This window comes from Mesoplodon densirostris, chromosome 18, assembly GCF_025265405.1.
Source record: "Mesoplodon densirostris isolate mMesDen1 chromosome 18, mMesDen1 primary haplotype, whole genome shotgun sequence".
Classification (NCBI taxonomy): Eukaryota; Metazoa; Chordata; class Mammalia; order Artiodactyla; family Ziphiidae; genus Mesoplodon; species Mesoplodon densirostris.
The window spans coordinates 29,587,590-29,599,681 of record NC_082678.1 but is presented as its reverse complement, the minus strand read 5'-3'; positions in this window follow the sequence as shown (position 1 = coordinate 29,599,681).

Sequence of the window (12,092 nt, the reverse complement as noted above, 5' to 3'; positions counted from 1 at the left end):
TGGGGCTCCCCTCACGTTTACGCTCAGACGCCTTGGCACGGTCCCCCAGGTTTGCAATGAGGACGCTTCTTGTGGGGGGCCTGCTGGCTGCATGGGAGATGATTCCCCACCTCTGACCAACTTCAGAATTGTTTACCACTGGAGCAAGTGCCCTGATAGCGTTTTCCTCTGTATAACTGGTGGCTTCTGTTTTTTTTTTTTTCTTTTTTGGTTCAAGGTAGATTTATTTCTCTTTTATGTATTTATAGATATAAGCATGGAAATAATTCATTCCTATAAATACATCTGTGTGAAGGGAAGAACATTTTTCTGTTTTATTTTTCAATTTTATTTATTTTTGGAAATTTTGAAATTTTATTTTATTTATTTTTTTATACAGCAGGTTATTATTAGTTATCTATTTTATACATATACATGTATACAGGTCAATCCCAATCTCCCAACTCACCCCACCACCACCACCCCATGGATTCCCCCCCTTGGTGTCCATACGTTTGTTCTCTACCTCTGTGTCTCTATTTCTGCCCTGCAAACCGGTTCATCTGTATCATTTTTCTAGGTTCCACATATATGCATTAATAAACAATATTTGTTTTTCTCTTTCTGACTTACTTCACTCTGTAGGACAGTCTCTAGATCCATCGACGTCTCTACAAATGACCCAGTTTCATTCCTTTGTATGGCTGAGTAATATTCCATTTTATCTATGTGCCACATCTTTATCCTTTCGTCTGTCTGTGGGCATTTAGGTTGCTTCCATTACGTGGTTATTGTAAATAGTGCTGCAGTGAACATTGTGGTGAATGTGTCTTTTGGATTTATGGTTTTCTCTGGGTATATGCCCAGAAGTGGGATTGCTGGATCATATGGTAATTCTATTTTTAGATTTTTAAGGAACCTCCATACTGTTCTCCATAGTGACTGTATCAATTTACATTCCCACCAATGGTGGAAGAGGGTTCCTTTTGTCCACACCCTCCCCAGCATTTGTTGTTTGTAGATCTTCTGATGATGCCCATTCTAACAGGTGTGAGGTGATACCTCATTGTAGTTTTGATTTGCATTTCTCTAATAATTAGTGATGTCGAGCAGCTTTTCATGTGCGTCTTGTCCATCTCTGCATCTTCTTTGAAGAAATGTCTATTTAGATCTTCTACCCATTTTTCTATTGGGTTGTTTGTTTCTTTAATATTAAGCTGCATGAGCTCTTTATATATATTGGAGATTAAACCTTTGTCCATTGATTTCTTTGCAAATATTTTCTCCCATTCTGAGGGTTGCCTTTTTCCATTCCCGTGTTTTAGCAAAAAAAAATAAAGAAAGAAAAGGAAGCAGAACAGAGATGTGCGTAAAATATGCCTCTTGAAACTGTTGTTTTGAAATATGGACGTCTTTTAAAATTTTGGGTCGATATACGAACCCAGGATTTGTTTTCAGGGCAGGTGTCATTTACAGGCCTGCAATTATCTTGAATATCAACTGACCATTAGCGCTGGGCTTACAGCTGCTGTTGTGTGAAACGGCCACAAGGTGGCAGCAGTTCTCCTTTACCAAATCTGGTTACTAGGGCCACAGAGCCTCAGTGGAAGTCGTGTTCTAGGTTGTAATTTCGAATGGAATGTGCCAGGAAAAAGCCCCTTAAGTTTGTCTCACGACTTCTTGTTCGTTTTTTAAATTTAATTTTTATTTTTTATCACAGCAAGTTTGATTACAATGTTTGGCTTGTTGTAGGTGTGCAAGATGTGGTTCTTTTGCACAGATACATATGTCTGTTCTTCCTGGGACCCTTTTCTCATGTACGTTATGACAGAATGTTGAGTAGTCTTCTCTTGGTATTCCGTAGGTGTTTGGTGATTCTATATTTCACCTGTGTTTGTATATGTCTGTTAACCCCAATATCCTAATATATCCAATCCTCACACCTTTCCAGTGGTGAACCATAAGTTTTTTTAATGAATCTGTGATTGCCCTTCTCTGTGGAAATATCTTCACTGGTATCAATTTTTAGGTAACACCTATAAGTGATATCATATGATATGTGTCTTTCTCTTTCTGACTTACTACAAGTCACGTGATTATCTCTAGACTCATCTACGGTGCTGCAAATGGCATTGTGTCCTTTTTTTCCTGGGCTAATATTCTGTCTGTACATGTACCAGTTCGTCTTTGTCCAGTCATCTGTTGAGGGACTTTTTGGTTGCTTCCATGTCATGGCTACTGCAATGCTGCGGCAATGCACATTTGCCTGCCTGTGTCTTTCCAATTCTGTCTTCTTAGGGTCTAGGCCCAGGAGTGGGCCTGCTGTATCATATGGTAGCAAAATGTTTACCTTCTGGAAGACCCTCCATTCTGTTCTCATTACTGGCTCTTACCAGGTTACGTCCCACTTAAAGTTGAGGTTATGGTCTTCTCCACGACACCTTCAGCGTTTATTGTTTGTAGTATTTTTGCTGATGTTTATTCTGACTAGTGTGAGCTGACACCACTTTGTGGTTGGATTTTCATGCGTCTCATAATCCCTTGAAATTGAGCTTTCTCACATGTCCTTATGTTCCTCAAACTGTGAGTACAGCTTACCTCTTCAAATTGTTTTCATGAAGTATGTGTGACATTTAGAAATATTTTGGCCATTACCTCCCTCAAGACATTTTGAGGTCAGGTTTCATTTACAGCCCTCCAGTACTGGTGCATATGAAGTGACCCTTAGCACAGGTTTTAAAGCTGCTGTTGCAGGTAACGGCCAGAGGGTGGCAGCATTTCTGCTTTTCCCAATCTGGTAACTAGGGAAACAGACCATCCCGGCAGTGGTGTTCTTCGGTTATATATTAGAGTGGAATGTGCCCCCAAAAGCTGATGTCTCCTTACTTATGTTTGCTTTATGTATTGAATTTATAGTTTTCTGATTGGAGTCATATTCCACTGTGTACATGGACCACTTCTTCTTTGTGCATTCCTCTGTTGATGGACATTTTCGTAGCTTCCAAGTATTGGCTATGTTAAATATTGCTGTAGTGCAGGATTACCAGCCTGTGTCTTTTCTTTTTGGCTGTACGTGGGCCTCTCATTGCCGTGGACCCTCCCATTGCACAGCACAGGCTCCGGACATGCAGGCCCAGCAGCCATAGCTCACGGGACCGGCCGCTCCACAGCATGTGGCATCTTCCTGAACTGGGGCATGAACCCGTGTCCCCTGCATTGGCAGGCGGACTCTGAACCACTGCGCCACCAGTGACGCCCAGCCTGTGTCTTTTTGATTCTCATCCCCTCAGGCGATAGGCCCAGCAGTGGGTATGCTTGATTGAATGGTAGCTCAGTATTTACCTTTCCAAGGCACCTCATTTTTGTTTTCATTACTGGCTCTTACAATGTCCCACGTTGAACCAAGGGTAGGCATTTCTCCAAAACCCCTTCAGCCTTTATTGTTTGCAGAATTTTTGCTGCTGGGCATTCTGACTGGTGTGAGCTGATAGGTTTTTGTCATTTGGATTTGCATATCTTTAATTATTCCTAATGTTCAGCCTTTTCCCATGCCTTTTTAAATTTCTTGTACAGAGAAACAGAAAAAAACAGAGAGTGCAATTAACCTCTTGAAATAGTCTTCTTGGATGGTTGCCCTCTTTTGAATTTTTTGGTCAATTTTCGACCCCAGGATTGTTTTTGAGGGCAGGTGTCATTCACAGGCCTGCAATGAGTGTGAATATTTAGTGACCATTAGCACTGGGTTTAAAGCTGCTGTTGTTGGAAATGGACACAAGGTGGCGGTATTTCTCCATTCCCACATCTAGTTACTGGGCAGCAGAGCCTTTCTGGGACCAATGGAATACAGAAGAAGGCATCATTGAAGTCTAATACAGAAAACCATGTCCTGGTGGATGGTAGAATGGCCAGCAGGGTGTAGGAATTAGGGACTACTGGATGTATATCCTCGGTGACTTCACTGACTGTCCTGATATCCTTTACCACGTCCCCAGCAGCCCACGGGGCTGACGTGGTCAGGGCAATGCCAGGTTATGGAGCTCACCTGCGCAACTACCCAGCAGCCCATGGGGCTCTCGTGGTCAGGCCCCTCCCAGGATATGGGGCTCACCTGGGCAGGTCCCCAGCAGACCACAGGGCTCTCATGGTCAGGCTACTCCCAGGTTATGGAGCTCACCTGTGAAACTACCCAGCAGCCCATGGGGCTCTCGTGATCAGGCCCCTCCCAGGATACGTAGCTCCCGTGGGCAGGTAGGACAGCAGGGCCGGGAACACAGGAATCGTGCACGTAGCCCTCATTTCAGAGCACCCCAGATGGCCTGTCTCTCAGAGCTGACACAGAGCACGTCAGAGCAGGACTTGAACTAACAAACAGCATCTCCGACAGGTCTGTGACCCTGGGCGTCACTCTGTGCGGCCTCCCTCTGCCTGGTCTTCCAGAGACTTCCACTGCAGACGGGGACCAGGCCTCTGTCTCCACCCATCACCCCTCCTCTCCCTGACTCCTGGGTTCCTCTCATTAAGAGAGTGTCTTCTTGAAGTTGTCTCCCACTCATGGGCCCGATAAAATGATTAGAAAACAAGCCAGAGCTGCAGCCCCTTGTCTATCCTGACTCTTAGGAGCCCACACCTGTTCCTTGGACCTGGCCGGTTCAGCGAGGTCCGTTTTCTGCAGTGTGAGCCCCTGAGGTTTGAGGATTGGCTGAGCTGGGCAGCCTGACCCTGCCGGCCAGCCCTGCCCAGGTGTGCCTGTGTTGAGGTCAATATAAACACCACTCCAGGCAGCAAGAGGCACTGCAGGTATGCCTGACGCCATATTCTCTGCCCCGTCAGCAGTCTCGGGGCTGTGCTGGTGGGAGGGTGGGAGGGGCCACGGCTTTGTGGGTGGTCCGGTGTGAGTGGGGCTCTGCTGGAGATTCTGCAGGAGTTGCCAGGCTGCCACCTGCTAAAGAAGAGGATGTGTCACCCATACCTTCGGCTGGAATTTCTCCCCGGGCAGAGGTGAGGAAGGAAAAAAGCAGTGGGGGCCGGGACAGGAGGGGTATCTCAGGCAGGGAAATGGAAAGCTTCCAGAAGAGCGCCCGGGCTCAGGAGCATCCTGGCTGGCCTGCAGGCACCAAGTCGGCCTGCGTGCTGTCGCTGGTGTGGCTCCACGGCCCTCCCTCTAGGCTTTCAAGTCCTTGTACATATTCAGGTGTTTTACCTGGGAAGGGTGGGAACAGTTCAGCAGCAGCTGACCTGGGGCTCCCCTCACGTTTACGCTCAGACGCCTCGGCACGGTCCCCCAGGTTTGCAATGAGGACGCTTCTTGTGGGGGGCCTGCTGGCTGCATGGGAGATGATTCCCCACCTCTGACCAACTTCAGAATTGTTTACCACTGGAGCAAGTGCCCTGATAGCGTTTTCCTCTGTATAACTGGTGGCTTCTGTTTTTTTTTTTTCTTTTTTGGTTCAAGGTAGATTTATTTCTCTTTTATGTATTTATAGATATAAGCATGGAAATAATTCATTCCTATAAATACATCTGTGTGAAGGGAAGAACATTTTTCTGTTTTATTTTTCAATTTTATTTATTTTTGGAAATTTTGAAATTTTATTTTATTTATTTTTTTATACAGCGGGTTATTATTAGTTATCTATTTTATACATATACATGTATACAGGTCAATCCCAATCTCCCAACTCACCCCACCACCACCACCCCATGGATTCCCCCCCTTGGTGTCCATACGTTTGTTCTCTACCTCTGTGTCTCTATTTCTGCCCTGCAAACCGGTTCATCTGTATCATTTTTCTAGGTTCCACATATATGCATTAATATACAATAATTGTTTTTCTCTTTCTGACTTACTTCACTCTGTAGGACAGTCTCTAGATCCATCGACGTCTCTACAAATGACCCAGTTTCATTCCTTTGTATGGCTGAGTAATATTCCATTTTATATATGTGCCACATCTTTATCCTTTCGTCTGTCTGTGGGCATTTAGGTTGCTTCCATTACGTGGTTATTGTATATAGTGCTGCAGTGAACATTGTGGTGAATGTGTCTTTTGGATTTATGGTTTTCTCTGGGTATATGCCCAGAAGTGGGATTGCTGGATCATATGGTAATTCTATTTTTAGATTTTTAAGGAACCTCCATACTGTTCTCCATAGTGACTGTATCAATTTACATTCCCACCAATGGTGGAAGAGGGTTCCTTTTGTCCACACCCTCCCCAGCATTTGTTGTTTGTAGATCTTCTGATGATGCCTATTCTAACAGGTGTGAGGTGATACCTCATTGTAGTTTTGATTTGCATTTCTCTAATAATTAGTGATGTCGAGCAGCTTTTCATGTGCGTCTTGTCCATCTCTGCATCTTCTTTGAAGAAATGTCTATTTAGATCTTCTACCCATTTTTCTATTGGGTTGTTTGTTTCTTTAATATTAAGCTGCATGAGCTCTTTATATATATTGGAGATTAAACCTTTGTCCATTGATTTCTTTGCAAATATTTTCTCCCATTCTGAGGGTTGCCTTTTTCCATTCCCGTATTTTAGCAAAAAAAAATAAAGAAAGAAAAGGAAGCACAACAGAGATGTGCGTAAAATATGCCTCTTGAAACTGTTGTTTTGAAATATGGACGTCTTTTAAAATTTTGGGTCGATATACGAACCCAGGATTTGTTTTCAGGGCAGGTGTCATTTACAGGCCTGCAATTATCTTGAATATCAACTGACCATTAGCGCTGGGCTTACAGCTGCTGTTGTGTGAAACGGCCACAAGGTGGCAGCAGTTCTCCTTTACCAAATCTGGTTACTAGGGCCACAGAGCCTCAGTGGAAGTCGTGTTCTAGGTTGTAATTTCGAATGGAATGTGCCAGGAAAAAGCCCCTTAAGTTTGTCTCACGACTTCTTGTTCGTTTTTTAAATTTAATTTTTATTTTTTATCACAGCAAGTTTGATTACAATGTTTGGCTTGTTGTAGGTGTGCAAGATGTGGTTCTTTTGCACATATACATATGTCTGTTCTTCCTGGGACCCTTTTCCCATGTACGTTATGACAGAATGTTGAGTAGTCTTCTCTTGGTATTCCGTAGGTGTTTGGTGATTCTATATTTCACCTGTGTTTGTATATGTCTGTTAACCCCAATATCCTAATATATCCAATCCTCACACCTTTCCAGTGGTGAACCATAAGTTTGTTTAATGAATCTGTGATTGCCCTTCTCTGTGGAAATATCTTCACTGGTATCAATTTTTAGGTAACACCTATAAGTGATATCATATGATATGTGTCTTTCTCTTTCTGACTTACTACAAGTCACGTGATTACCTCTAGACTCATCTACGGTGCTGCAAATGGCATTGTGTCCTTTTTTTCCTGGGCTAATATTCTGTCTGTACATGTACCAGTTCGTCTTTGTCCAGTCATCTGTTGAGGGACTTTTTGGTTGCTTCCATGTCATGGCTACTGCAATGCTGCGGCAATGCACATTTGCCTGCCTGTGTCTTTCCAATTCTGTCTTCTTAGGGTCTAGGCCCAGGAGTGGGCCTGCTGTATCATATGGTAGCAAAATGTTTACCTTCTGGAAGACCCTCCATTCTGTTCTCATTACTGGCTCTTACCAGGTTACGTCCCACTTAAAGTTGAGGTTATGGTCTTCTCCACGACACCTTCAGCGTTTATTGTTTGTAGTATTTTTGCTGATGTTTATTCTGACTAGTGTGAGCTGACACCACTTTGTGGTTGGATTTTCATGCGTCTCATAATCCCTTGAAATGGAGCTTTCTCACATGTCCTTATGTTCCTCAAACTGTGAGTACAGCTTACCTCTTCAAATTGTTTTCATGAAGTATGTGTGACATTTAGAAATATTTTGGCCATTACCTCCCTCAAGACATTTTGAGGTCAGGTTTCATTTACAGCCCTCCAGTACTGGTGCATATGAAGTGACCCTTAGCACAGGTTTTAAAGCTGCTGTTGCAGGTAACGGCCAGAGGGCGGCAGCATTTCTGCTTTTCCCAATCTTGTAACTAGGGAAACAGACCATCCCGGCAGTGGTGTTCCTCGGTTATATATTAGAGTGGAATGTGCCCCCAAAAGCTGATGTCTCCTTACTTATGTTTCCTTTATGAATTGAATTTATAGTTTTCTGATTGGAGTCATATTCCACTGTGTACATGGACCACTTCTACTTTGTGCATTCCTCTGTTGATGGACATTTTCGTAGCTTCCAAGTATTGGCTATGTTAAATATTGCTGTAGTGCAAGATTACCAGCCTGTGTCTTTTCTTTTTGGCTGTACGTGGGCCTCTCATTGCCGTGGACCCTCCCATTGCAGAGCACAGGCTCCGGACATGCAGGCCCAGCAGCCATAGCTCACGGGACCGGCCGCTCCACGGCGTGTGGCATCTGCCTGAACCGGGGCATGAACCCGTGTCCCCTGCATTGGCAGGCGGACTCTGAACCACTGCGCCACCAGTGACGCCCAGCCTGTGTCTTTTTGATTCTCATCCCCTCAGGCGATAGGCCCAGCAGTGGGTATGCTTGATTGAATGGTAGCTCAGTATTTACCTTTCCAAGGCACCTCATTTTTGTTTTCATTACTGGCTCTTACAATGTCCCACGTTGAACCAAGGGTAGGCATTTCTCCAAAACCCCTTCAGCCTTTATTGTTTGCAGAATTTTTGCTGCTGGGCATTCTGACTGGTGTGAGCTGATAGGTTTTTGTCATTTGGATTTGCATATCTTTAATTATTCCTAATGTTCAGCCTTTTCCCATGCCTTTTTAAATTTCTTGTACAGAGAAACAGAAAAAAACAGAGAGTGCAATTAACCTCTTGAAATAGTCTTCTTGGATGGTTGCCCTCTTTTGAATTTTTTGGTCAATTTTCGACCCCAGGATTGTTTTTGAGGGCAGGTGTCATTCACAGGCCTGCAATGAGTGTGAATATTTAGTGACCATTAGCACTGGGTTTAAAGCTGCTGTTGTTGGAAATGGACACAAGGTGGCGGTATTTCTCCATTCCCACATCTAGTTACTAGGGCAGCAGAGCCTTTCTGGGACCAGTGGAATACAGAAGAAGGCATCATTGAAGTCTAATACAGAAAACCATGTCCTGGTGGATGGTAGAATGGCCAGCAGGGTGTAGGAATTAGGGACTACTGGATGTATATCCTCGGAGACTTCACTGACTGTCCTGATATCCTTTACCACGTCCCCAGCAGCCCACGGGGCTGACGTGGTCAGGGCAATGCCAGGTTATGGAGCTCACCTGCGCAACTACCCAGCAGCCCATGGGGCTCTCGTGGTCAGGCCCCTCCCAGGATATGGGGCTCACCTGGGCAGGTCCCCAGCAGACCACAGGGCTCTCATGGTCAGGCTACTCCCAGGTTATGGAGCTCACCTGTGCAACTACCCAGCAGCCCATGGGGCTCTCGTGACCAGGCCCCTACGAGGATACGTAGCTCCCGTGGGCAGGTAGGACAGCAGGGCCGGGAACACAGGAATCGTGCACGTAGCCCTCATTTCAGAGCACCCCAGATGGCCTGTCTCTCAGAGCTGACACAGAGCACGTCAGAGCAGGACTTGAACTAACAAACAGCATCTCCGACAGGTCTGTGACCCTGGGCGTCACTCTGTGCGGCCTCCCTCTGCCTGGTCTTCCAGAGACTTCCACTGCAGACGGGGACCAGGCCTCTGTCTCCACCCATCACCCCTCCTCTCCCTGACTCCTGGGTTCCTCTCATTAAGAGAGTGTCTTCTTGAAGTTGTCTCCCACTCATGGGCCCGATAAAATGATTAGAAAACAAGCCAGAGCTGCAGCCCCTTGTCTATCCTGACTCTTAGGAGCCCACACCTGTTCCTTGGACCTGGCCGGTTCAGCGAGGTCCATTTTCTGCAGTGTGAGCCGCTGAGGTTTGAGGATTGGCTGAGCTGGGCAGCCTGACCCTGCTGGCCAGCCCTGCCCAGGTGTGCCTGTGTTGAGGTCAATATAAACACCACTCCAGGCAGCAAGAGGCACTGCAGGTATGCCTGACGCCATATTCTCTGCCCCGTCAGCAGCCTCGGGGCTGTGCTGCTGGTAGGGTGGGAGGGGCCACGGCTTTGTGGGTGGTCCGGTGTGAGTGGGGCTCTGCTGGAGATTCTGCAGGAGTTGCCAGGCTGCCACCTGCTAAAGAAGAGGATGTGTCACCCATACCTTCGGCTGGAATTTCTCCCCGGGCAGAGGTGAGGAAGGAAAAAAGCAGTGGGGGCCGGGACAGGAGGGGTATCTCAGGCAGGGAAATGGAAAGCTTCCAGAAGAGCGCCCGGGCTCAGGAGCATCCTGGCTGGCCTGCAGGCACCAAGTCGGCCTGCGTGCTGTCGCTGGTGTGGCTCCACGGCCCTCCCTCTAGGCTTTCAAGTCCTTGTACATATTCAGGTGTTTTACCTGGGAAGGGTGGGAACAGTTCAGCAGCAGCTGACCTGGGGCTCCCCTCACGTTTACGCTCAGACGCCTCGGCACGGTCCCCCAGGTTTACAATGAGGACGCTTCTTGCGGGGGGCCTGCTGGCTGCATGGGAGATGATTCCCCACCTCTGACCAACTTCAGAATTGTTTACCACTGGAGCAAGTGCCCTGATAGCGTTTTCCTCTGTATAACTGGTGGGTTCTGCTTTTTTTTTTTCTTTTTTGGTTTAAGGTAGATTTATTTCTCTTTTATGTATTTATAGATATAAGCATGGAAATAATTCATTCCTATAAATACATCTGTGTGAAGGGAAGAACATTTTTCTGTTTTATTTTTCAATTTTATTTATTTTTGGAAATTTTGAAATTTTATTTTATTTATTTTTTATACAGCAGGTTATTATTAGTTATCTATTTTATACATATACATGTATACAGGTCAATCCCAATCTCCCAACTCACCCCACCACCACCACCCCATGGATTCCCCCCCTTGGTGTCCATACGTTTGTTCTCTACCTCTGTGTCTCTATTTCTGCCCTGCAAACCGGTTCATCTGTATCATTTTTCTAGGTTCCACATATATGCATTAATAAACAATATTTGTTTTTCTCTTTCTGACTTACTTCACTCTGTAGGACAGTCTCTAGATCCATCGACGTCTCTACAAATGACCCAGTTTCATTCCTTTGTATGGCTGAGTAATATTCCATTTTATCTATGTGCCACATCTTTATCCTTTCGTCTGTCTGTGGGCATTTAGGTTGCTTCCATTACGTGGTTATTGTAAATAGTGCTGCAGTGAACATTGTGGTGAATGTGTCTTTTGGATTTATGGTTTTCTCTGGGTATATACCCAGAAGTGGGATTGCTGGATCATATGGTAATTCTATTTTTAGATTTTTAAGGAACCTCCATACTGTTCTCCATAGTGACTGTATCAATTTACATTCCCACCAATGGTGGAAGAGGGTACCTTTTGTCCACACCCTCCCCAGCATTTGTTGTTTGTAGATCTTCTGATGATGCCCATTCTAACAGGTGTGAGGTGATACCTCATTGTAGTTTTGATTTGCATTTCTCTAATAATTAGTGATGTCGAGCAGCTTTTCATGTGCGTCTTGTCCATCTCTGCATCTTCTTTGAAGAAATGTCTATTTAGATCTTCTACCCATTTTTCTATTGGGTTGTTTGTTTCTTTAATATTAAGCTGCATGAGCTCTTTATATATATTGGAGATTAAACCTTTGTCCATTGATTTCTTTGCAAATATTTTCTCCCATTCTGAGGGTTGCCTTTTTCCATTCCCGTATTTTAGCAAAAAAAAATAAAGAAAGAAAAGGAAGCACAACAGAGATGTGCGTAAAATATGCCTCTTGAAACTGTTGTTTTGAAATATGGACGTCTTTTAAAATTTTGGGTCGATATACGAACCCAGGATTTGTTTTCAGGGCAGGTGTCATTTACAGGCCTGCAATTATCTTGAATATCAACTGACCATTAGCGCTGGGCTTACAGCTGCTGTTGTGTGAAACGGCCACAAGGTGGCAGCAGTTCTCCTTTACCAAATCTGGTTACTAGGGCCACAGAGCCTCAGTGGAAGTCGTGTTCTAGGTTGTAATTTCGAATGGAATGTGCCAGGAAAAAGCCCCTTAAGTTTGTCTCACGACTTCTTGTT